Source organism: Pararge aegeria, chromosome 3 (genome assembly GCF_905163445.1).
Source record: "Pararge aegeria chromosome 3, ilParAegt1.1, whole genome shotgun sequence".
Taxonomy (NCBI): Eukaryota; Metazoa; Arthropoda; class Insecta; order Lepidoptera; family Nymphalidae; genus Pararge; species Pararge aegeria.
In genome coordinates, this window is record NC_053182.1 from 436,476 (window position 1) to 462,435 (window position 25,960).

At 36.2% G+C, this 25,960-nt stretch overlaps 1 protein-coding gene across 1 annotated transcript in view; it reads right to left on the reverse strand.

Annotated features, from left to right (window-relative positions):
* Nucleotides 1–25,960, reverse strand: part of LOC120637459 (nephrin) — a 537,044-nt gene that overhangs the window by 136,822 nt on the left and 374,262 nt on the right. The window lies entirely within an intron of this gene.

Here is a 25,960-nt window from a genome sequence, read left to right on the forward strand (position 1 = left end):
GCTGCACAAACTGATCTGCGGTCACAACACGACCTTATAGCGACGTCTGCAGTGTCAGTGCTACGAACTGCAGTGATCAAACATGCCTCCATATGTAACCTCTTAATCTCTACCTAACCTTAACTACTTCTAAGTGCCATAATGGTGAAAGTAAAACAATAGACTTGGCTTAGACCAGATAACTTGTTTGTGCTTCGCGGCTGTCTCAACTTAACAAATTTTAAAGCATTAACCTCGAACTGATACAAGAGGGTGAAATTTTTTAAATCTAATTTATTTGCAAATGTTTTGTTTGTAATGTTATATCAAATATAAACGAGTTTCAATAATATTTATTTAATGATTAAAAAAAAGTTGACCGTCGACGGATTACAGGCAGATGTGAAATATTTGAACAGAAGATAGTCGTGAGCTGTAGAGAAGATGGAGCGTGACATCATAAGAGATCGTCATACCGTTTATCGTGATGGCACATGGGTCGGTTTTAATACCAAAGCGTGTTACTTTACTACGAAAAAAATAGATGTTTTCTTACTAGCACAGTGTTTTAGGAATACACACAAAGAGTTATTTTATTGAAGCTTATAAATAATAATAATTTAATTTAATAAATAAAAAACGTACGGAACCAATTAAATTATCCTGAGCTGCACTGAGCCGTAGCTATTCTTTATGTATCTATCTATACAACGCCAATTATGTGTTATCTGACAAAGTGTAAGGGGAAGGTGAAATTGCAACCAGAACATCTGTATCTTAGTTGTTGATGTCTTAAATCTTATAAACGTTACATAACATAAGAGCATTCTTCTCATAATTTAATAACATAAGACTGCGTGCCCCACATAAAAATTTGAGCATCCTAATATGAATGTCATGTGTAAACAAGACCACTGTGGTAGTGAAATGGACTTTGTATGCCATAGCGGAGAGTTCACGTTGCTTTGACGCTGTAAGCTTGTTTGGCTCGTCCAAGTGCCATATTAGAGTCGAGGCAGCCGTGGCTTGACTTTGAAGCTTAGTGGATGCTGCACATATTTTTTATCGGAATTAGTGCAAGACTTGGCCTCACGAGCGGAAACTTGGGTTTGGCGTTTGAGATTAACATGTTACGTCATGTCGGGATGAAAACTGTGTCTCGTATCTTACGGTTAGAGGTCAGTTGAGTAATGCGCAGTGACTAATTACGGATCCGACACGAATCTACGTTAAAATATAACCACTTAAGTACAAGACATAGATGGCAAAAGTCTAAATTTCGAATATCTAAGTATTAAAAGATTTGGTCTGACTGGCAAACAACGTAGTAGTTTATAATTTTGGGAATAAATTCTGTGAATATCCAAGGTGTACTTGAAAGTGCCGGAAAGGCGACCTTGCTCTGGTACGTGCAGCTCTGGCAACACTCTGAAAGATAACAGCAACATGAGCGGTACAGACCACTCCAAAAAGCCTATGCCCATCAATTGAGATAATGATGATAAGATTTTGTATATTTTATTTCTTGCGCTTGACTTGGACCTCAACAATTGCTTATAGAAGTTATTGTACATTGAGAAGCGCGGCATCTTCTGTTCGGGTTTACTTCTCCAAGCGATAACCCGGTCGGGGGTACGCGCTTGAGGCCCGCACCTTGTAATTACCTATGCACTTAAATATTTACTTGACCTTAAAATGGGCTAGAAAAATATTTTGAATCACATATATTTATAGAAATTAACTTAACATGTTGTAAAATAAGTATTTTATTTTGGTATCAGTAAAAATTGGGCTCTGATTTAATATGCAAATAAAACACTTTCCATGCAAGAAAAATTATAAAAAGCAATTTGTCATCTCTCGTTCAAAGTGTCTCTATAAAACGAGACGATCCAAAGATCAATGTTGTTTATATAATAGTCGCAATAGATTGATATAATAGTATATATCTTTATTTCAGCATCGGCAGACAGCTGGCAAGTCAGTGGAGGATCCAACTCCGTCTGTCCTGTTAAAAAAGAGAAATTGCTTGCTGTGAAAGCCTTAAATACAGTCCTCTTAAATAAAATTTAAAAAATATTACACAGAAAATAATTTGTACGTCACAAATTATTGTCAAGAGTTTGATACGATTAGAACGTATTTATTTACCCCTGTCGTTGCTAGTAGATTATTCGAGGAGTCTCGAATGGTAAGCGACATTCAGCTCAGAAGTGAAGACCGGCAGCACAGTGTAAAGAACTAATCCATTAGTTCGATGGCTCTCCGCTCTGTAATGCCGATTTGCCGCAGCACTATTTAATTACTTAATGAAAGTAGTTTTTGCTCCAGTACTCCCGGCCGTGCCATTGAATATTGCGTCAATTTTATTAACTAGCGTTCGATTTGATAAATGCTCGATGCCTCTACAACTACTATTAAATGGAAACTAATTTATCGGGTGTACGCATGCAGATACTACCTGATTGTGTCAATAATTTATCTACTCGTTTATTCGATTTTAACGTCTATGTAGAATTCCTGCTATCTTACAATTAATTTTTCCCGCAGTAATAGCTACACCCTATTGCAATTACCCTTAAAAGATGATTTAAAGAAATCCAAATTGAAATATAACATTTCAATAATCTCTATTATTATTCGTATGAAGGTCAATACTACGGAACTGATCAAGAATTCGTTAACAGAGACGAGACTACAATGGGTGTTGAAGGCTTGTAGGAAGATAGTAGATTTTTTGAACAATTGTTGTGTTATGTAAATACTAAAATAATGTGAAATTTCCAGAGGAAATTTTTGTTTTATTTACCCTAAACTAAACCGAAGCCTATTGTTTTAAAAACTCCGTCCGTCGGGATACTTTCCGATGATATGAGACGTTTTACGAAACTGCGTGATAAAATTATAAACTTTTAATCATCACAGTACAGCCGTCCTCCTGAAAAAGTCCGTAATACGGCACCTTTCTCAACTACAGTTCAACAATTTTAAAATTGTGCCAAAACACTCTAAACTTTTCTATCTTTTATATCAACGAGAAAAGTTGAGACATTCGCTGCTTCTCTCTAAGGGAGGGACCCTTTGAAGTGAAATATATTTTACCTGCAACACGTGTAGTTTATAAAAGAAACCTTGAACAAATTTATAACTTATAAATGAATCGATATGGTATTTAATATTTATATTGTCAGTTTTTTCCCTTTTTTCAAATTATAACTAATTTCAAATAAGAAAGAGATATATTTTGCCTTCAGGATGTTTCCATATTTCAATAAAAATCTGACGAAGATGTAATGGAAAGGAATGTAAGCTGAGTCATTCTTCGAGTTTGTCATGAGCATACTCATCATGGCCCTGAAAACAAAAAGATTACATATTTGAAAAAATATTGCAGTTGAACCGGCTGCTCTGTTTTGGATTGTACACCACCACAACATACACCGTAACATATTAATCAAGTTGATAATTTTTTTTTTCTAAATTAATAATATATTTTAGTTTGTGTTGTCGGTGTTCAAAGATTTTATTATTATATAAAATAGTGAACAGTTCGGGTTACAAGGTTAATCTCACGTGGTGGATGATGTTGTTTTCGCGCTCTTTATTACTAAAGGGAAACAGTTTTTATAATCTATATTTACCTAAAACGCGCTATACGCGGAATCTCACTAGAATGCCTAATCTTTAGGCTTTTAACATTGCCGCGTAGGTGCTTTAAACTATGCAGAAGCCAAATACTATCAAAATGTTGGCTAAAATTTAGACACGAAGATAATGCGTATTTTCAGAATTTCAATACAAAGTTTGCAACCATCACTCTCACTAAAATGAAGTGCTTGCGAGAGTATTAGGAAAATGAACTAACTTGTTCAGCAGAGCCACAATTTCGTAGGAACAGAGGACTCCAACTTGTCAAGGGCCAACAGATGTGCCCGAGCTGAACACTACTTCGGAATATCGAAGTTTCAGATACTCAGAATTATACCTAAATTCATTTAAGCTGTGCGCCAGACGACTCGTCACAAATGAACGAATGAACGATGTCGCGTAGAAACCGACTAGTGATATGGGTTTTATATAATTACTTCCGTACCCAGGTTACTCTACTGCTTAATAACAAAATAAAATTTTACACAAAAAAAGCGACTTGGTCATACATCTAAAAAGCAAGAAATAAATATTTTCTCCAATATTATGACGTCGGTGCCAAGTAAACCGTAAAAATGATTAAGTATATACTTTTTATACTGTTCCCTACCTCCCTACCTATTATTTACAACATTTTACTTGGCATCGCCTTTAAAATAAGTAGTAAATATTTATTTCTTACTTTTTAGTTGTTTGACATTGGATAGTTGTTGTTAGTTAATGGTTGAGAAGTTCTCCCGGTACTTCACTATCACCTTAACTGTGATGAGCACCAATTGAATACCAACCATAATCCAGTAATCGGCTCGTGGCCTTCTTCAGATTTACTTGAACAAATGGTGGTTTTCAATAAATCCCCTCCAATAGATCTTAACGATAAAAATTGAAACCGATTGAAACAAAAAGACATTTTCAGAATCGGTTAATAAATTAGAAAGTTATGAGGTAACAAAAATTTAAAAAATACAACCGAATTGAGAACCTTCTTCTTATTTTTAACGTCTGTTACTAAAACGAGTATAATATTAACCTCCAATTATTAAATGTATTTAAATTAACAAATTGTTCATCAACATGCAATAGCATATAGCTTTCGAATGTTTGTTACGACAGAGACACTCATAAAGATTCTCACTCGGAAAACGGCCTGATTTTGTCCGATTCTTACCCAATTGAATCAAAAAAAATCTAAAATCATCGAAGATGAAACAAGTGGTCTCAATAGGGCATTTCACGCTCATGTAGGTTCCAAAGCACACAATCGTCTCTCGTGATATGGCGACGCTATCTCAGTGTAACTGTCGTGGAGCGGGTGGAAATTGTTTGTGACAGCCGCGGTCCGACCCCGCCGACAGCTACGAGTATTTATCAAGATGGTTCGAGTGTTGTCTACGTAGGTACGAGTGGTGCGACTCTCAAGTTTTAATACTTCAACTTTATTTTGATGATTTACACTAATATTGGTGTATTTTGTAAAGATAGAGCACTGGCCGATTTAATCGGTATCAAATCACGTGAGTTTGCTATTGGATAGAAGCAGGCTCATCAAATACTATAAACATGAAGCTAAATTGCTCTTTTCCAACATCAACATTTACAATCATTTTTCTATCTTGCGAGAGATGAGGGCGAAGCTGGCTGCTTCCAATCCTCCTTGTCATTAAGAAATTCATGAAATGTATAGTAAACACACTGTATGAGATGTGTTTTCACACATTTTTTAAATGTATGAATCGGTAGGTCCAGAATTACCTCAGGAACCATGTTGTAAAAGCGTATACTCAACCCCACAAAGGAGTTCTGCATTAATTTTTGTCCGTTTCCGGTAAGTCGATTGTCGATTGACGATGTAAAATTTATAATTAACTGTGGGGATGTTTATCGCCCATCCGCGCATAAATAGCTGAACGAATTTAGAAAGTAAACCGTTTTCCATAATGGTTGTTGTAATTTCCATATTAATATTACAAAAGCAAAAGTGTGTGTTTGTTTATTTGAACAATGAGACACGTATAGTATTTTTTTAAACAATAAACTAAAGTGACGTTCCCGGAGCTTGAACAAGAAGCATTTCGTGTTAAATGCACGGCTGCGGCTAAACCGATCTCGGCTAGCGTTAAGCATCGTGACGATGGGACTACATAATCTGATAGAATTCTGACTTCCGAGCGAGGATTCTTATAAAATCAAGTCAAGTTAAGTGATTGAATGCGATGATAAATCCATGCTCGATACTATAATATTATAAATGCGAAAGCGTGTTAGTTCGTTTGTCCTTAATTTGGTTTCCTACCTTAGCAACTAATCGATTTGATTTTTGGCATGGAGTTAGTCGAAAATACCGAAAATAACATAGACTTTTTATCCCAAAAAAATCTCACGGGATCCCGGTCCCGGATCTCACGGGATTTATAAAAAACCGTAATAAACGCGTAGAACATCTGGCAATAAATAAGAGACTGTGTTCGAGTTAAAACGTTTAACTTTATCTTGTTCGTTAAATATAAAGGCGATTTTAATCTAGTAACCAAACGATAGTAACAGATACGGTTGCAAATAACTTCTTTATTTGTCCGTATTATAGAGCTCAAGCTCTGTAACCTATAACTACATGGGGCACAGCAAGCGGGATAATGGTGACATTAAACTGCTCTTAAGATTTTGTATGGACGATCGCAGCATCGTTAAACTGAAGAGATGGTTATTGCACGAGCAAAGTGTACTCTTAACTATTTCAGTTTATGGGAGAGTCAATTTTCTACCGGAACGTTTATAACTGTGAACAATACACTACTTAAAACATTGTTAGTTTTAAAACATTGTTACTTTTTAACTGAACACCACTAAAGATGGAGTTTTGGGTTCGTATATTCGTCGGAATTCATTTATTATGATAATATTTTGTGAGTAAGTTGTCCTTTTCTATTCTGTTTATTTTCTTGAATTGTAATTATAAAGTTCTAATTAAATCGGATAGGTAGTTTTTTTTAACAAAAAATGTCAATTTATATAAGAATAATCGGGTATTAAATGATTCTTTAAAAGCAACAACTTCACACATAGAAAGCATACTACAGAGGCAACTTCTAGTGAAAAGTAAGAAGCATATCAAAAAGATGATAAGATAGAGGCTTTAATAAAAATAGCAACAAATTTCTCAGAATTTAAACATTTATAAACTACTTTTCATACGAAAAAAAATGTTTGTAATCAGCAAACGACTGTAGCATGACTTGACGGGGATCAAGCACAAATTTGTTATCGAAAAACTTGATGAAATGAAGGGAAAAAGTTCTTCATTTACACCCATCAACATCCCCTTCAAATGAAATTGGTTTACGAAAAATGTAATAAAATGCCCACATCATCCACCCCTCGGTTTATCCTCATAAAACTCATTAGACAATCTGCACAGTTTGCTAAACACTCAATTTATCCGAGGCTCGCATTAACGAGGAAAGTTGATACAATGATGATTATGTTAAATATCCGCCGCTCAACTTCAAGTGAGGTCTGTCCCTCCCATGTCCTTCCCCTTTTGTTTCGCTTCCGTTCTGCTGGTTTTTTCGCCCCATTATAAAACGTTTATGACCCGCGTGTACCCACGAGTAACTTACAATGTTATAGCGCAAGAAAGATGAATGTGGGGTTATATAATAATACTACTACCTATCTATATAGGAGTGATAGTCTAATTGTAAGGGTTCCGGCTAGGTGTTTAATTTTCACGCGACAGGCGTAAATCTTGCAATCACTGCTGTCAAGCGTCAATTTTCCGCACAATAAATAAACAAAAATGACGTCGCAGGCAAATGAGATCAAGGGACTGTTTTCTCGTTACGATTTCAAAGGGTGCAGAGTGTCTTGCAAGCATCAAAGTGTTACTCGGGTCTTTACATAATTTACTGGATAAAAAAACTCTCACCTAACCGGATCTTTCTACCAGGTAGTCCGGAATCTTAGCATACCTTTTATTATCAAGAAAGTCGAGTGATAAATTATTTACCTAACGAATATCTAATTAAATTGATTTTAACTAGTGGTGAAAATTCTAGTAGTCAAAAGTTCAAAGTTGTCCGCAGTGTTCAAAATTCAACCATAATTAAATTAAATAATAAGTTAGAACATTGTTAAGGTTTTATCGACAAAGACTATTCTTCTATAATCACAGATTTTGCCAAGAGACTGACAAAAAACAAACAAATCGTAATCCAAAATATGATAAAATGAGTATATATGCGTGTATGTAATGTGTTCTTTATTGATTTAATGTATTTATTATGCGTAGTTTAAAACCGATAAAATATTAGTATTCTGCACTCCTCCTCTATATAAAATATAAGTGTGGGAAGTTTCATACTACTCCGTGTGCGCAATTTTCGCAAAAAGCAGTAGAAAGTTTTAGCTTCACGTATTAATATATAGATAACATGCCAATTCAAATAGTACTTAATCCTAGATGACGAAGAACGTCAATAAAGGTAAAAAAGCTCTGTCAAATAAATAAACGCAAGGCTCAAAGTTCAGACATTCTAAATACAGTAATGCTAACGTATAATATCAAATTAGTGAATATCCCATCGAATTCAATTTCACACACGAATAAACATTTCAGTCGCCGCCATTTTTAGCTACTTGTCGGATATGCGAATAATCCGCAGTTGTGAGTTGTCGACTCAATGAACAATTGAAGCGACTGCTACAGCTGCTGTGTTTACTTTTATTGTTTACTTTTATTAGTGTTTAAGAGAGAAATTCCGGCGAAGTTAAACTCCCGACGAGTCAACGACGAATTATGTAAATACGAGACTAACAAGACAATTTGATTTGATTGTTCTTGTGTTGGTCTTTGGCATATTTAAACGTTGAACACGAACTTGAAGGAGGATGCTCTCTTTTTACTTGTTTGAAGTTATTATGGCCGCCTTTTCATTACCGTATTCGAGCGGATATATTGTGTCGACCCCACGATAGAGTGTCCACTTACAAATTTTCTTTCTTTCATTTTTCTTTTTCATAGATTAGTTCATGGAAATTTTGGCACCAACAATGATTGGTGTCCGTTTGTCATTATCATGACCGTAGAAACGTCCTACTACTTAACACTCGCCTCCTCTATCATAGGAGAGAAAGGTTTTAGAGATATTCATAACGCTGCTCAATTGGGTTCGGTAGACTATAACGATTATTATCACTTATTAGAAACAATAACTAACGGCTTAACGTGCTCTCTGAAGCACTGGAAGCAGAATTTCGATTCTTCCCCAGGAACTCATGATTCGTAGTTCAACATGCTGACCACTAGACCAGCGAACCAGTCGTCACCATAACGCTCAAAAAAATGGACTCATTTCGGCTGAATCGCTTCGGTTCAGGTGGTTAGATAATGCTTTGTGGCTTTTTGTCACCTTATTTTTGTCTTGTTTATCAAATCTATAAGTGGGTTTACAAAAAGGAATTATATTGGTTAGCTTCGACAAAAATAGGGTAAAACACGTATAGCACAAATATCGTTGATTTCATATCACACCCAAGATTTATTATATTCTCCGAAATGTAATCACATTGCTCGGAATTCAATAAGTCTTTTATAAGCCGATAAAATCAGCCGAGTACACACGGGAGGCAGCCAAGTATTTAATCGTATGCACGACTGATCGCGTGCGATCGCTCGGCCGGATAATCTCCAATATGTTTTAATATCCGAACGGTTTGAGAATTGCCCGCTATGAGAATTGGAAATTGTCCTCCCGGAGTGATATTCTCTAAATGCACAAGGTACTGTGCAGAGCTGCCTGAGCGTTAAAACTGCTGCAACGAAGAAACGAAAACTTTTTTTAAGTCTTCTGTAGAGTATTCGTAAGTAGACAACTTATGTACAGAGTGTGGTGTGGAACCTAATTTATTCGGGCATTTTGTAGTACATACCTATTCATACATCGGAAGCGGTGAAAAAAGAAACAAAATTCATTTATGTCAAGTAGGCCTAGTTTATAAGCACTTTATCAACGTTAAGTCAGTCTGTTTGTAGTGACTCTACCACCCATCCGGAAGGCAGATTCCACTGGGAAGAGCCGGCAAGAAACGAAAGTTTCATTTTATAGTTTAACAATCTTTAGAAGTTTTCTGATGTCTGAGAGATGCGAGCGCCTTGTCGTTAAGGAACTCTATCGTGTAGTAACCACGATTGATTAAATGTGTTACCCATAACTTAGTGGTTAAGACATCAGCTTCACTTTTGATAGCCGATAGAGTTTGAATACCAAACGTACTTTTCCACCGTTATGTTCGCTTTAAGCAATTAAAATATCACTTGCTTTAACGGTTAAAGATAACATCATGAGGAAACCTGCATGCCTGAGAGTTTTCCATGATGTTCGCAAAAGGCGTGTGGAGTCCACTGTAGGGGTTATGTACGGACGATATACTTAACATGTAAAGTGTTGTAGGCGGTATTCACCGGTTATTCGTCGCTCGCTCGTGACGTCACTCACACGCATCTTACAATAAACAAGTATATGAACTTAAGTGGTTAGTTAGCATCCCAACAAAAATGGATTGATCTCGTCCTGAGGGATTATCGAAAACAGCAAAACTGATCTGAAGCTTTATTAAAATACATGTAGAATTTTTACTGGAATTTCAGACTTACTAATTTTCGGACACCTTTGGTCTCATGCCTCTCTCAGGTTAACGCGTTTCTATTAAATAAATAAATAATAAATATACTACAATAATACACACATCGCCATCTAGCCCCAAAGTAAGCGTAGCTTGTGTTATGGGTACTAATATGACTGTTGAATATTTTTATGAATAATATACATAAATACTTATTATATACAAATAAACACCCAGACACTGAAAAACATTCATGTTCATCACACAAACATCTTCCAGTTGTGGGAATCGAACCCACGGCCTTGGACACAGAAAGCAGGGTCGCTGCCCACTGCGCCAGTCGGCCGTCCAATGCATCTGTTATCTATTAGTTGCAATGAACAGATACCGTCATATGGCCCTTACTAATCTTACTATATAATATTATAATTAGAAAAGTGTGTTTGTTTGTCCTTACTCTGCGCCCTAACTCATCAACCAATCAACTTGATCTGCCACAGAGGTAGTTGAGAGGACAGAGAGTAGCATAAGCTACTTGTAATCCTAGGAATACAAAAGTTAAAAAAAACCGTAATAAACGCGAACGAAGAACGCAGGCAATAGTCAAATAATGGGGTTTGGCTTACTTAACTGAATCATATTTAATATGAATACTAAGAAAATTTTCAGTTGCTCCATTCTAAGAGTAAATGTCTTAATCAGACCCTATTTAAATAGTGGAAACATGTTCCCAGACGCTGTAGTCCCATTCAGCGGCGTATTTATCTTAGTTAAACTAATAACCTCCTGAGCGGAGCAATCTAGGCATTAACTCGATAAGCACTCCCCCGGCGCTCCTCGCTGCAGGCAATGGCCCGTGACCACGCTCGTTTATCGCAAGATGCAGTGTTTGTGCTGCCAGCGACCATGCACGCGGATCACACTTGCAATTATATCAATAAGATTACGCATCGATGTCTATTTTTAGCCCTAGACGCAAAACGACGAGTAGTAATAATTTGATGAGTCCTTGAGGTTGTGTGTGCGTCTGTCTGTGGCATCGTAGCTCCCAATCGGATGAACTGAACCACCTTCGGAGCTCAGTTGGGAATGTTCTTAGCTATGTTTGGTGAACATCGATCCAGGTCCCCGCCACACAATGGCGAATTACATAATATTTCACACCTAAAAACACAAAAATATACCGGGTATCAATTTATTTGTTAAAAATTCAAAATTCATTTATTTCAAGTTGGCCCAGTTTATAAGCATTTTTGAAACGTCAAGTCAGTATGTTTGTAGTGACTCTACCACCCGTTCGAAAGGCAGATTCCACCGAGAAGAGCTGGTAAGAAACTCAGCAGATTGCTCTTTTTCAACATCATTTTACAGTTTACAATCTTTTCAATTCACTATCTTGTGAGAGATGAGAGCGGAGCCTGCTTCCAAGCAGCCTTGTCGTTAAGAAATTCATCAATCGTATATTAAACACGATATATTAAATGAATTAACACATTGTAAAAACTTATGCATTTGCAGGACCAAAATTACCTTGGGAATCATACTATAAAAGCATTTACTCAATCTAACAAATGTATTCTGCACCTTTCGCAAACGATATGCAGATGTCACTAAATAAAATCAAATACACTTTATTTTACACCAAAGACAAAGCAATAAAAAAACATAATTTAAATAAAGAAAGAAAAGGTACAATAGGCGGCCTTATCGCTTAAAAGCGAACTTTAACAAACGTACATGAAGTTAAGAAGACGGGTTAGAGTGTACATAATAATACTTAAATAACAAACATAAATGACAAAAACTAAGTTATGTAAAAGCTTATAACATACACCTATGAATCTTTAGAAAGGCTATAGTTGTTGGCTCTGGTTCAGCAACATTAAATGAAGTCAGTCTGAGTAGGAAGAAACGGTCCACATTTTACCTTGGCCTTTTTTCCGCGATTCTGAGAGCATGTTAAACCGTCGGTCTTGACCACTGTAACGAACCAAGAGAAGAAACGAGGGCAATACTCAAGATAGGATGATGATGATGTACTTAAAATCGAGGATAGGTAGATTACAGATGCAAAAAAATTGGGATTGGTTTTGGCAAATTAATTTAGGCTGTAAGTTTTTATTGGAGGAAGTCTTGATTGCTTTGATAAATGAAGTGATATATTTAAAACACACATAAAAGTCAAAGTCAAAAATATCTTTATTCAAGTATATAGATGGCACTTTTGATGCGTAAATAAGAATTACACGGTAGTGAGATGATGGCGATAACCACATTCGTAAACTTAAAACTAAAGCTTCCAAACGCGTCCTGGTCTAAGAAGATGCTATCACCATCTCACCATGTCATTTTAAATTATTAGAAGAGCAACCTGGTTAGAGCAATAATTTCACCCAAGCTTTTTATCGATTACGTAGTCCTTTATACTATAATAGGACTTTTCTATGAGCTTACGTTTAATACACACTTTGAACTTTTTAAGAGACATCTCCAAGATGTCAATTGGTAGTTTATTATAGAATTGTATGCAATTTCCTTTAAACGAATTATGAATTTTATGTAAAAATTTTCATAGTATTTTTTTCTTAATATCTTACTATAATATATTATCTTTTCTCTTCTTGTGATGGCTTCGTAGTTTGATATAATTTTCAACCATATTCGGGGGCAGTTTCTAACAACTGCTTTTTGGGTCAAAACTTTCGCCATTTTTTTTTTCAAATTCCCTTTACTTTGTACACAAATTCCGTCTGGAACACGCCTCAGTCTGTGTACACTTCGCAAGTGATTGATTCTAAAAGGGACCGGGTGATTGATGCGAGCCAATGTTTGCGACGCGGTTATTTTTTTGACGTTTAATCTTTCTTATTATATTATTTTATTCTACTTCAATGAATAATGGTGGAAAGGCAAATGACACAAATGTTCTCTGTAACTTACGACATCGGTTTACTAAACTTTGTACCATCATTATCATTGGAAACATTGCTTATTGATCGGTTTTTCGTGAACGTTGGTATGAACTTCACAATTTTGCCTAATTTTCGTGTTTTTATAAAAATATTTTTACCATCGTACCAAGCTTCAATCATTTAATTATAATATTAAGAGTAGGTATTTTTCATTTGAAGCTGTAGCAGGTGCTTCCTTTTGTTTTAACATCGGTATGTTAAAGCTAAGTAACAATTCTCAAAGGCCTTTGTGCCACTTTCCTTTTTCTTTTCTTTAAGTTGCACTCCTTGTTTCTGTTGGGATTAAAAATATTCCGTTTTTGATTTTTCCTAAAATATCAGAGGAACTTGAAATTAGTTCCAAAATTATGAGAGCGAAATGACATAACACAGGTCTTTTGTTTCAGTGTTTTAGGTTCCCACAAGAAGCAATGTTTGTAGATAATGTTCGCTAGCATAAAGTCAAAGTCAAAGTCAAAGTCAAAAATATCTTTATTCAAGTAGGCCCATAGGTGGCACTTTTGATGCGTACATTACATAAGTATTACACGGTGAGTGAGATGATGTGAGACGATGGTGACACATAACGACACACAAATAAGGAACAGAAATAGTCCTAATATAGACCCCTGTGGGACACCTATTATCACAACTGATCCATTAGACTGTTTTCCATTCACTTTGCGAAGCAAACGTTTTCATTTTGATTCAGTGCATTTCAGCGAACGCTGAGTCGTAAATTTGACGTAGTTACCTAACAGTTAAATATCTTACTTTAAATAACCATGCTGTATTGATAATTCTTGCTGAAAAAAAAATTAAACGTTTTGTTTGACGTTGAAAACAATGAATGAGGAAGTACAAAAGGGAATACTATTCATTGGTGACACTAGTTTCTAAAGAGATGCCGATCTTGATCTTTCCCGATAAATTATTCGAGAAAAATAAACTACTAATTGCCGCACACGACTGTTCATCTGAAATTCTTTATAATTGCGAACACAAAGTTCCTTTGGATACTACAGTCTCTTTATAACGAAACCCACTACCAAGTAAAGTAAACAGTCTTAAGTAAACAAAATCAACAATCAATTTTAATAAAACTATCATTATAATTTGGTAGAAATCTCTCGATGATCCTACTTTCTATATCAAGAAGACTCACGGTAACTGAGAAAGAAAACACAATGAGGAGATCCGTAGAAGAGCCAAATTTAACGACGTATCTTAACGAGTCGCGAAGCTGAAGTAGCAATGGGTAGGGCAAAGAGCTCGATGAACGGATGACGGAGACGTTGGGGTTTCAAGGTGCTGGAATAAATAACACTGGTAAACGCAGCGTTAATTGATCCGCAAAGAGGTTGAGAGATGAAATAAGTGAACAAAACCTTGGAATCTGGAACTCTTTACAAAATACCTATGTCAGCAGTGGTCGTCTGTCGTTTGATATGATGTAATGATGATGATGATGATAATTGGGTACGTAAACAATTTCAGATTTCATTTTTTATCATAATATAGTAAAGCTACATTGTACACAAACGGCACACTCGAACACCGAAGCAGCCGGGTGCTCGCGTTCGAGTACACCGTACACAATCTGCAAGACGCAAACAGCGTGTGTTTGCAGACGCTCGTCTGCCGTACATTAGAGCAATTTGAATGATAATGCGCGGGCAAACATACCCCACCCGATATCCAAAAATAATAGTACCCGCTCCGTAAACAGCCGGGGCGGTTCGGGTATTAAAACATTTCAGGGTGGTTTTCCACGGTGTGCTATCAGCAGAGGCCTCCAGTAACCTTAAGGTAAATCAAGACCGATGCAGATACATAGCTCATCAAAGTGATAATCTAAAATTTTAAAAAAACATAATGAAGTTTCTTCTAATTTGTAAAACAAACATTTCTATCGACTTAAATAAAACCCACAACGCGCAAAAATTAAGAAGAAGTGTCTGCATTGAGTTTTAATGCTGAGAATTTATGCTCTAATACGGGGTGTAATTGATTAGTTTCTACTAAAATACATATAACCATAAAGAAGCGGTGATAGCGCAGTGGGTAGGAGCTCAACTTCACTTTCGTGGGGCCGAGTTCGAATCCCAGCACGCACCATTAACATTTCTGAGTTATGTGCGTTTTAAGTAATTAAAAATATCACTTGCTTCGACGATAAACGAAAACATCGTGAGGAAACCTGCATGCCTGAGAGCTCTTTATAAAGTTTTCAAAGGTATGTGGAGTCCGCGAATCCGCACTGGGCCAGCGTGTACGGCCCTGACCCCTTCTCATTGTGGGCTGAGACCCGTGCCCTGTAGTGGGCCGGTAATGTCATCATATCGACCATATAATGATATATAACCATCTAGTTTCTAAAAAGTTTTATGATGAGCTTAGACAATTCTTAGTCAACAACTGATCACGGAATACGGGACCAATGGCCGAGGTGCGGATAGAAAGTTTTCAGTTTGCAAAATAGACAAAATCTATTAATTTTAACTATTACTAGGCCGGTATATCGCCCGTCTACTCGAACACGCTTACATACATAATGACAAGGTTCATGATATAATGCACTGTGAGAAGCGAGCATTAGATATTTTCGCTTGAGCGATCGAGGGCGATCAATCGCGCGCGGTTAGGCGCTCCGATGCCTCTAACCAGCGAGGTTTGTTCCTTCTTGTGTGTTAGAAACATATATTCCATTACATACCATTATAAATGCAAAAGTGTGTTTGTTTGTCCTTTCTTCACGCGCTAACGAAGCAACCAATCAACTTGATTTTTGGCAAAGGTTGGTTGAAAGGAAGGACAGTAACATAGGCTGTGCAGTAATGAATGGTTCGCATGGGATAAAAAAAACATAATAAACGCCGACGAAGTACGCGGGCAACGGCTTGTTTTTTTATAATATCCAAATATTGGTCTACCAGTCAGAATAGAAAAATCTTATTTGAACGGCGACTTAAAAATCCTATTAATAATAGGATCCTATAAATCCATATAAAATAGTAGAGATTTTTGGATGTAATTGATGGCAGAATAAGTACGTCATCAACATCATATCAACTCATTATCGGTCAACGGTCGGAGGGGTTGAGGCCGCCACGCTGGCCCAGTACAGTTTGGTGGACACCACACACCTTTGAGAACAGTATGGAGAACTCTCAGGCATGCAGGTTTTCTCACGATGTTTTCCTTCAACGTTGCTGGAAGTGATATTTTAATTACTTAGAAAAGTAAGAGGCGTGTGCTGTGATTCGAATTCGGTCCCCCGAAAGTGAAGCCGAAGCCCTACCCACTAGGCTGTCACCGCTTTTGCAGAGTTTATTCCTATTCAAATAAATGGTTTTCCTGGAAAACCATCAAGGCTATATTATTTACATAGCAGTAAAGTACTTTTTAATTTGTTACAATCAGAGATTTAGAAGAGAGAAATTTAGGAGTTATAAAAAGACTTACCTAGTAGGTTCTATCGGAGCCTATTGGGTACAAACTAACAACAATAATGATCTTTCCGTATAATAATATTCGTATAGGTTATGCTCCAAGTTATAATATAATTTGTTTTTTCTTATTTTAATTATTAATTTTCTTAATCATTATACAGCGTGTAACCGAATTACGAAAAACTGTTGAAGGGTGCATATTTAATAAGGAATCACTCTGTAAAAAATTAAATTAAAATAATCAATACAAACTAATTCAAAACATTCCGAAACGCGCATAGTAACTATGCTACGCGAAACGTACCTAATAAAATGGAGTCACTTGATTTTAATTTTGCATATTATGATGTATCTGATTTCTTTCAGTAAAAAGTATGGCAGTGGTATATTATAATTATGAAACAAACAATGTATGTGTTTATATATAGTCATGTTCATGTACCTATAGCCTAAACTGAATAAAGATTTGATTGATTGATTGATTCATTGATCAGCCGGCACTGAAGCGTAATGCCAGTGGCTGCAATGCGCTTCCTGCCTCACAACAACGCGCAACCTGGCGCCCTTTGTACCGCATCGGGATGTTTAACACTAAACAACTCTCAAAGGCCTTTGTGCGGCTTCGCTTTGCACTTTCTTCTGTTGCTATTCCGCTCGCGTACCTCGAGGTATTAAATGCTCTTGATTTCCTGGGAACTAGCTAATTTATTTTTAGTAGGATCATCTTCTGCGGTTTCGTGTTAAAATTCAATGTATTTACTTCTTCATCATAGTGAAATGGTTCTTCTGTCATCGTTTTTAATAAGCTCAGCAAAGAAGTGAACTGGTTTAACCTCCCCGACTACTATTATCTATAATATGTGAAGCTGCATATTGCGAGTGCCATTTCTTCATCATTGAGGTACTCTATCGTCGCTAAAGATCTTGGATAGCCTTTTGGCTTCCGTTCTTCCCACTAATATGAGAAGCTGCATATTAAATCTTTTACTCAAGCGTCGGGTACGATTTTGGCCAAGCGCTACCTATATATATTAGAAAAACAAGATAGAGCCTTAGTAATCTGACTCGTTCCTGGAATTTGGATTATATTAGCAGGACAGCTGAAAAATTCCTGATATAAAGTTGGCGGAAAAACCAGCCCATAATAATATATATTCGAATTCAGTTGGTCCAACCAACTGAATTCGAAACCCTGGCACATCAAATTTGGTAAGAGGATGTGAGCCGCAAGCTGCCACAACTTAAGCTACAGCTCCGACAAACGCTGCGCCATTTATTTTATCTGCGGCGTGTTCATCGTCGTAATGATCTGAAGTCAGCCTGGAGAATGTACCAGATTGCTTAACACTGTCCCACTATCATATGTCTTAGTATTAATATGTTGTAGCACATTATTACTATGTTGAGTATGATATAATCCACGTCTGAACAGGGCACGGACGCTAAATCTTTAGGCCGATAATATCTATAGCTACATATTCTTAAAGTATTCATTGAGAGACCAAGCAGATGGTCTACCTGAATGGTGAGTAACCATCGCCTATAAAAAACAGTACTTTGCAGGGCTTGGAATATGTCATGCAACGTGCCAACCTGTTTCCTTCAACCTAAGGCGTAGGAGTTAAGTCTCATGTGTCTGTAATGACACCGGCAACCACGCCCATCTGACCGGAAGTACACAGGGGCAGTTATATCTGCCGCAAAAAACTCACAGTCACTCAACGGGCGATGGAGAGAGCTATGTATGGAGTATCAAACCAAACGTTATCTAATTAGAAGAAATCCCAAAATCCGTAAAATAATCAGAGCTACCGAGTTATTTAAATGAATCGCTAAGGTGCCTATTGACTGGCTTATAGGTCGCTGGGTGCTAAGGTGCTGGAATGTTTGTTCGAGAAACACTACTATAATGGAGCAGTTTTTGGTGCTTCAATATAAGTCGTGTACACGGTTTCTGTGTGTTCTGAATTCTTTGGGCGTGTATTACCAATAGATGTTTGCTCCACAGCATATTCAGGTAGAATAAGGGTCTTAAGTTATAGTCAAGGCAACAAAATACGTTTAAACATTAGTTATTCAATTAAAAATAATTTATATTCCATAATAATACTGTAATATTTTTAATTCAAATATTGTGCTTCTCGACAATAATTCTTCGTTTCACTACTTATTGAACCCTAATAAGGGGTTCTTATGAAAAATTAAGTAGACAATCTACTTCCTTATATAAGTAGTATGCCCACAAATGAAAGGCTGTTACGTTCTAAATGGAAATTGCTTTTTTAAAATTTTGTGTACATAATTTCAACCGTCTTCGATTAACCCCCGATTCGGTGTGTGTGTGTGTAAGTGCGTGTTGCTTGTGCCCTTGTAGCTCCCGAACGGATAAACCGATTTTGATTATGTTAAACAGGTGAATAAGCCGTGTGTTTTTAGCTATGTTTGCTAAAAATCAGTGCAAGCTGGCCGCCGCAACAAAATGGCGGATTACATATTTGCACAACTTTCTCAATATGTGTATCAAATGATTGGGCTTCTATCTTCATCTTCTTTGACACCTGGTGGTGCATAGAGAGTACACTACTGTTTTCCAACCAGATGTATCCCGAGCTGCAGACTTAAGCGTGGTAATAGATAAGTTAGAAGTCTATATTTCCGCTTCTAGAGACCGCTTCCATGTTCTTTTGGCCTTCCACATTTGACTTGGACACAACCACTTGAATTACATTTGTTTTTTCTTAATTCCTTCAATATGGGCAATTTTTTTAAATTCCTCTAGAAGTTACCCTTGACTACAATCTCACCTTATGGTAAGTGATGATGCAGTCTAACTAACTAACTGCTAACCTGGTAGACACTATGCCAGTTATATTTAAACCATACTCCTAATCGGTTTCTACGCGACATCGTACCGGAACGTCTAATCGTTTAGCGGCACGTCTTAGTCGGTTGGGTGGTAACTAGCCATGACCGAAGCCTCTCACCAGAAATTCGATCAAATTCAAAAGGTCGACTAGCATAGCGTTTGAAATTTGATGTCGGGGATTTTTAAGTTTTATTTCTTGTTTTAATAGCACGTCTACTTACAGCTGCTGGTGCGGTCGATGCGGCGCGGTATTCAATGAGCGCGCGTAATTGGCTCCCGTGCGCCGCGCATAGCCGCTAACTGCATAATTGTTGTGGCGGACGCGCGCTTCCAAAGATGACGGCTCTGACAGGCCAAGTGGAAGTATTAAAGGCTTTAAGCAGCCTAGCAATACAAACTTTGCTAACTAACTGTTACTCTTTTATAAGTTTTTGAACATTTTTCTGTTTTCTTAATCAGTATAGAATTTTATAAGATGAGCTTATAGTTTAATTATACAATAATACACATCCTGACTTATTGACTTCAGTAGTGCGATGCGTGTGTTAGGAAATAGGGAATTATAGCACTTTATCTATGATAAACCCGATGATTATATTAAATATATCAACAAATCATAGTTTGTATACTCATTGATAGTGTATTGAAAATAGAATAATGGCCTTTAGTAGACTGTCAAAGAAAAATATAGGATCTATGGCGGGAGACGCGAGTTTGACAAGATAGATTGGCGGCAAAGAAAAGTGAGGACGGATTTAAATTAATGAATTGAGAATAGAAGATTAAGTAAAGTATTGTGGATAGAACGTTACAAATTGGGAATAGATGATTTATAATGGAAACGACATACTTAACGAAATATTGTTGTGGCAAAACAAGAGTCGTATATAGTCGATGGAGTTGAGATAAGTTGTTAAAAGTTGTTTGTACTATGGTTGTACCTGATGTAGCATCAGATAAGTATATCTCTTATATCCTTTGGGTTATTCAGGTATACAGATGACAGAGGTTGCTCTATACAAACAATTTGTTTCAAAAGTCCTGATGTTATAAGTGATCATAGTAGTTATGCTTGACCTGTCTTATATGTCTTGTATCAAAGGGCCTAGCGTTATAACATATGATAATGTTGTAATTGTGTTTATAAGTCTTGTTTTAATTGATTGAATAAAAGAGCAACGGTAGAGTTTCTTGCCAGTGGTCTTCTCTGCCGAAGACAGCATTCCGAACTGGTAGTAGAGTCATTTGAAGGTAACAAGTAATATGAATTATAGAGAAGCTTAATATACAGTATTAGAGTCAGTCCAGTTGTTTTATTTCACTTCTTGGGAAGTCAGGTTTATAGAGTACAGACCCACAACACTGCTCTAAAGCAGGTTGGTGGGCTTTAAAGATTTCTTTTATAAAATGAATACTTTAATAGGAAGGAAGAATAATAGTCATGAGAATAAATGATTACTGCTAAGAAACTAGGTATTTAGCTTCAATAATACTGTTAATTAATGAAAGATCTAAGTGCCATCCTGAACATTGTGGGTATTATAGTGAATATCGGAATACCTGGGCCTTTCATTCTTTTATATTTTTTTTAGCACGTGCGTGTCAAAGGGCGTGTTTGTTAATTTGTTTTTCTACTAAGCAGTAATAGAGTAAAATGATAAAATGAATATACTTTATATAGAGATAGTTTAAGACAACTGTAGGGTAAGATGAGCGTAATGACATAATTGTGTCTGGTCTTATCTCATACAAATAATAATAGTTCATAATCATTAAGTAATTAATTGCTAAAGGTTTCAGTTCTTTTGGTTTTTTTACAAATCCCGTGGGAACCTTTTGTTTGTTTGATAAAACTTTAAATCTCTTCGTCTTTTCAACAAACTTTATGGGAAAAATCAACTTGTTTCGTTGCTTAGTAAGAGCGTAAAGAATAGACAAACGAATAAATTTACGACAAATAAGGATCATGTTATAAACTATAAGTATAATATGACAAACAGGACCAGAAAATGGTAGGCATAAATATCTTGTGGCATGAATGTTAGACCTCACCAATTAGACCTTTAGAGGTCAATGCTACTGGAGAATTGAATGACTCAATTATTACTATAAAGTTATAAACTTACTTTGGGGCTCAATGTTTGTTTTGTCGTAGTATATTTATTTTTATTATAAATGCTGTACAGAAGCTAAGGTGAGGCGCTCGACCATAGCAATCTTCTTTCGAGCTGGTGTTGTGATCGGGAACCATAAATTAATCTTTGGAAGTAGCATATATCAATTCTTCCACTTAGTCTCCGTTCTCAGAGTGACAATAAACTGGAAGTGCCAAACAGCCGTACGCCCTGTTACAATGAGCCATTTACTATCAAGGCAGTAAAATTGTTGAAAGATCTTCCACGTGACATTCGTTCGTGTAAAGAATTATTATCTAACACTATAAGTATGATAATTATATTCCACATTTACTCTCTGTTAACATTATTATATATAGTTTTAGTATTATTTATTTTACCATATAGTTTATTTTATATATGTACTGTTTTTGTAATTATAAATATGTATGTTTATACTAAGAGCTTTGCGCACCGTAATTAGGATTCATATGTGAGCCAATTCCTCATAATGGTTGCCTGGAAGAAATCACTATAAGTGATACGAGGCCGTTTGTTATACAAATTTAAATGACTTGTACCTTTGTTCTCTTTTATTTATTTCTCGTATGCAGTAAAGTATTTTTGATTGATTGATTTATATATCGTCCTCATTTGTGAAAACTTCGATAATTCGATAGGATCTTGTGGCGCCATCTAGTTTGTTAACGTTGCAACGCACTTCATACCAATAATATTTATCTGATTTTTTTGTCGTGTAAGCTCACGATATGAAATCTGTAATTAATCTCGTGAGAAGCGACAAAGTTGCGAAGATCGTCAAGTGTTAGTGTCCCAACGTTTTGCTGATGCCAGTAATTAATGCCTCGCAGCGTTTTGCGCCTCAAGTCTGTCGCTGCTGTCGGCGCAGATTAGTTCGCGAACTTTCACACAACTTCTATCATATGCAATATTTTGAAGTCATATTTAATTATTAAAGGCCTTCGTATACAATGAACATTAAGCTTAGTTTGCTATACTCCGCGAAAAGCAGGAGATTCTGTACGGTATATGTTATAATTTTTGAACTCAACACCAAACAGATTTTCGGCAATGTACTCTTTACGCACGTTTCGCCCCGACACCGGAGCATCATTGTAATTTCATGATTGAACAAATTATAAATAAAGATCGTACAGATTGTCAAAAAAGAGTTAAAACTTGCAACTTTACCTAACAGTAAGTGCATATACGTCTAAGATGACGGCCTAGTACACCCCTAATTAAACAAAATCACTTGGCGGCACGTCTTTGTCGGTCGGATGGTAAATAAAATAAAAACGGGCGAAGCTTCCAACTAGATTTAAATATGGGGTGAAAGTAATAACTATATTTGTTAACTTAAAACGAAAGCTAAGACGGTTTGAAATGCGCCCTGAGTTATTTAGAATTTTATTTTTGATTATCTAAGTCAATACATACACAAGCTTTTGTATCGTTTGTATAAAACAGGGCAATGCTCGGAATTAGCTGTCTAAGGCCAGCCTGCGTTGCAGTTACACGTCGCTATAAAGCATGAAACAGGACGAAGTGAGACAAAAACGTTGTTCCAATGTCTTCAATGTACTATGAACATGCTTATTAATAAAACATTAATGTTAATCTTCAATAAAGCTGAACTAATTTAGCAGGTGAAGTACTCTTTACCAAGTATTGCAAAATACTGCAAATTATGGGTAACCTATAATATCCACCATAAAGAGAGGGGGGGGGGAGATTGGGGATGACTTAAGTTATATCATTATATGTACCTATTATATCATATGATGAAGTAAACCAATCCCCGTCCAGTGTTTATAGTAGATTGTTCAACAACGAGGTAAAGCAATGTCTTGCGCTACGGGCGCCGGAATAAATACTCAGCAAATAAGGGAGCTTAAAGTAACTCCCGAGCGTAGCGTATGTGTCACATCCAGAATCCTGAGTCAAGCAAGGGTTTGAAGGGCGCCCAAAACGTCGGCAGCTTTAACCCTGAGTTGTATACTCTACTTTATCTAAAATCCAGTTTGGGAGGGGTTTTTTTTTACAATCTAGGTATACTCTATGGCTCTGTTGGTGTTGGTGACAGGGATGCCATCATACATTAAAGCGGGATAGGAATATAAGAATAAACAGATTTTACGATGTTCCAAATTGATTAAAATAATAAAAGCCCCCGTGGACTCCAGTACAACATTACTTACCCGCTAAGCCTATAGGACGTATTGACGTATTTTAATTTTCAATACTAGGCCATGTAATAGGGAATCGCCGAGCGAGTGGTGTGAAAATAATATTTACCTCTTTATATTACTGACATAACTTTATATTTATTTATAATTTCACAACAAATCAGTAAGCTATTATGTCGGATTTCAAATTTAGATATATCCTGATATAATTTTACCTGTTAAATTGTTAGCTTTTACACCTTTAAAATAAATTACTACCTAGGAAAAATTATTTCTAAATTTCTTCTCTTTAAAATATTTGTTTCAGCGTTTTAACTAACTAAAAATACGTTAGGTGTATTCACGTATCGAGGCCATCTTAAATGCAATCAATTTGAAATTAACTTCCGATTGTGCCCAATTTTTAATGGTTGGCTGGAAAGATCAATTTCATCGATATGAAATATTGGGAGCGTTCTTGGCTATCGATATCTGGAACTGGGCTGTTGCCAACCGCCTATCATCCTTTGTAGGTAATTACTGCTTAAGTGCGCGACCAGTGTGTTGGCTTCAGGAGCTTGCAAGAGATATATTGCGCGGGCGGGAGTCGTATCCCCCACTGATGTAAGTACCTACTCGTCGATGTATGGCGTCGTTAGTGGTTATTGTTTTAGTCCTACAGTTTGCTATGACAATATTATAATAAAGTAAGTACTGAAAAAGTAGGTACTGAAATGTTTTCACAATTTAGGATGAACTTATATCTATCTTTTTTTGAAATGGTTCGAAAAATTTATATTCCAGAATTAAAAAAAACTAATAAACACGCTTTTTATAGAAAACCGAACTAAAAACCGAAAAAATAGTGTGATTAAAAAAAAATATTTTATTGTAAAAAAGCGTGGGGTGCATGGTGTCAATAGTTATAAATATTTTATTGACAGATATGAGTAGAGTGATTATTATTTTGATAATATCTTAAAAAGCACCCAACGCTTTTTTTTAAATATTTTTTTTTATTCACACTATTATTAATTTATATTTATTGAAATTTTTAACACGTAGCGAAACGTGCATAGAGGGTACATTGCCGAGGATCTTTTTGGTATGGAGTATACGGATTGAAGTAATTAAAAATTACACCATACAGATTCTCCTGCTTTTCGCGGAGTATAGCAAATTTAGCTTAATTTTCATAATAATTATCGTCGCTCGGAAGCTTGAAATCAGTGACATGCATGTACATGGCATATGCAGAGCTGTACAACCCTTTCTGTCTAGGATTACAAACAGACAGCCTGTTTCTATATTATTAAAAAAGTACTGTTTGTAATACTAAACAAGAATAAATGTATTTTTTCTATATTTACTGAGCTGCATATTGCGCAGTGAACCGTTATACAGTCACTTATCGTCAGCTCTGACGCTAGCTGGATTATGTACGTCTAATTCCATCGCACTCATTGGATATTATCCAGCAGGTGGTATTCACAGAGCCATTTAGAGTCTATTCAAATTGGCTCGAATAAAAGTGTTATCGCATCGATTCTCGATTCCCCCGTACAGCTACAGCGCTTCCGAGCAGGCGCGCTGGCCACTCGCCAGGCTTCTTTTTCATTGCTGCATAATCGTTGATATCGCGCTCATGATTATTATCCACTAAATATACTTTATGACTTGTGGATAAGCCGCTGGCTTAGGGCGATTAAGTGTTTGAATAATTCCAAATACGAGTAAAACTAAAATTAAATTATTGGATAGAAGCAGACGCCGCATAGTAATTGCGGAATTCCACGATATATTATGGAAATTAAGCCTAATTTGCTATACAACGTGATAAGTAAAGTTCTTTTCACGCAGTAAAGTAAATTGAGATTAATTTTCATTTTTGTAGTGTGGTTTTATTTAATCGGTTTAAAGATATAATATACTTTTCTCCTGAATATCTAACGAACACAATACACTGTACACAATTTAAAAGATTCATTAGGGTTACATAAGAAAATCCCATCATCTCGTAAAAAGAAATAATTTAGGTAGGTATATAGTAGGTACAATATATAATGGTCTTTTTCGACCGTCTAAAAAGTGCGAAATTCCCCGACAGCGGACTCGTAGAAAGTCTCGACCAGGAGCGGCG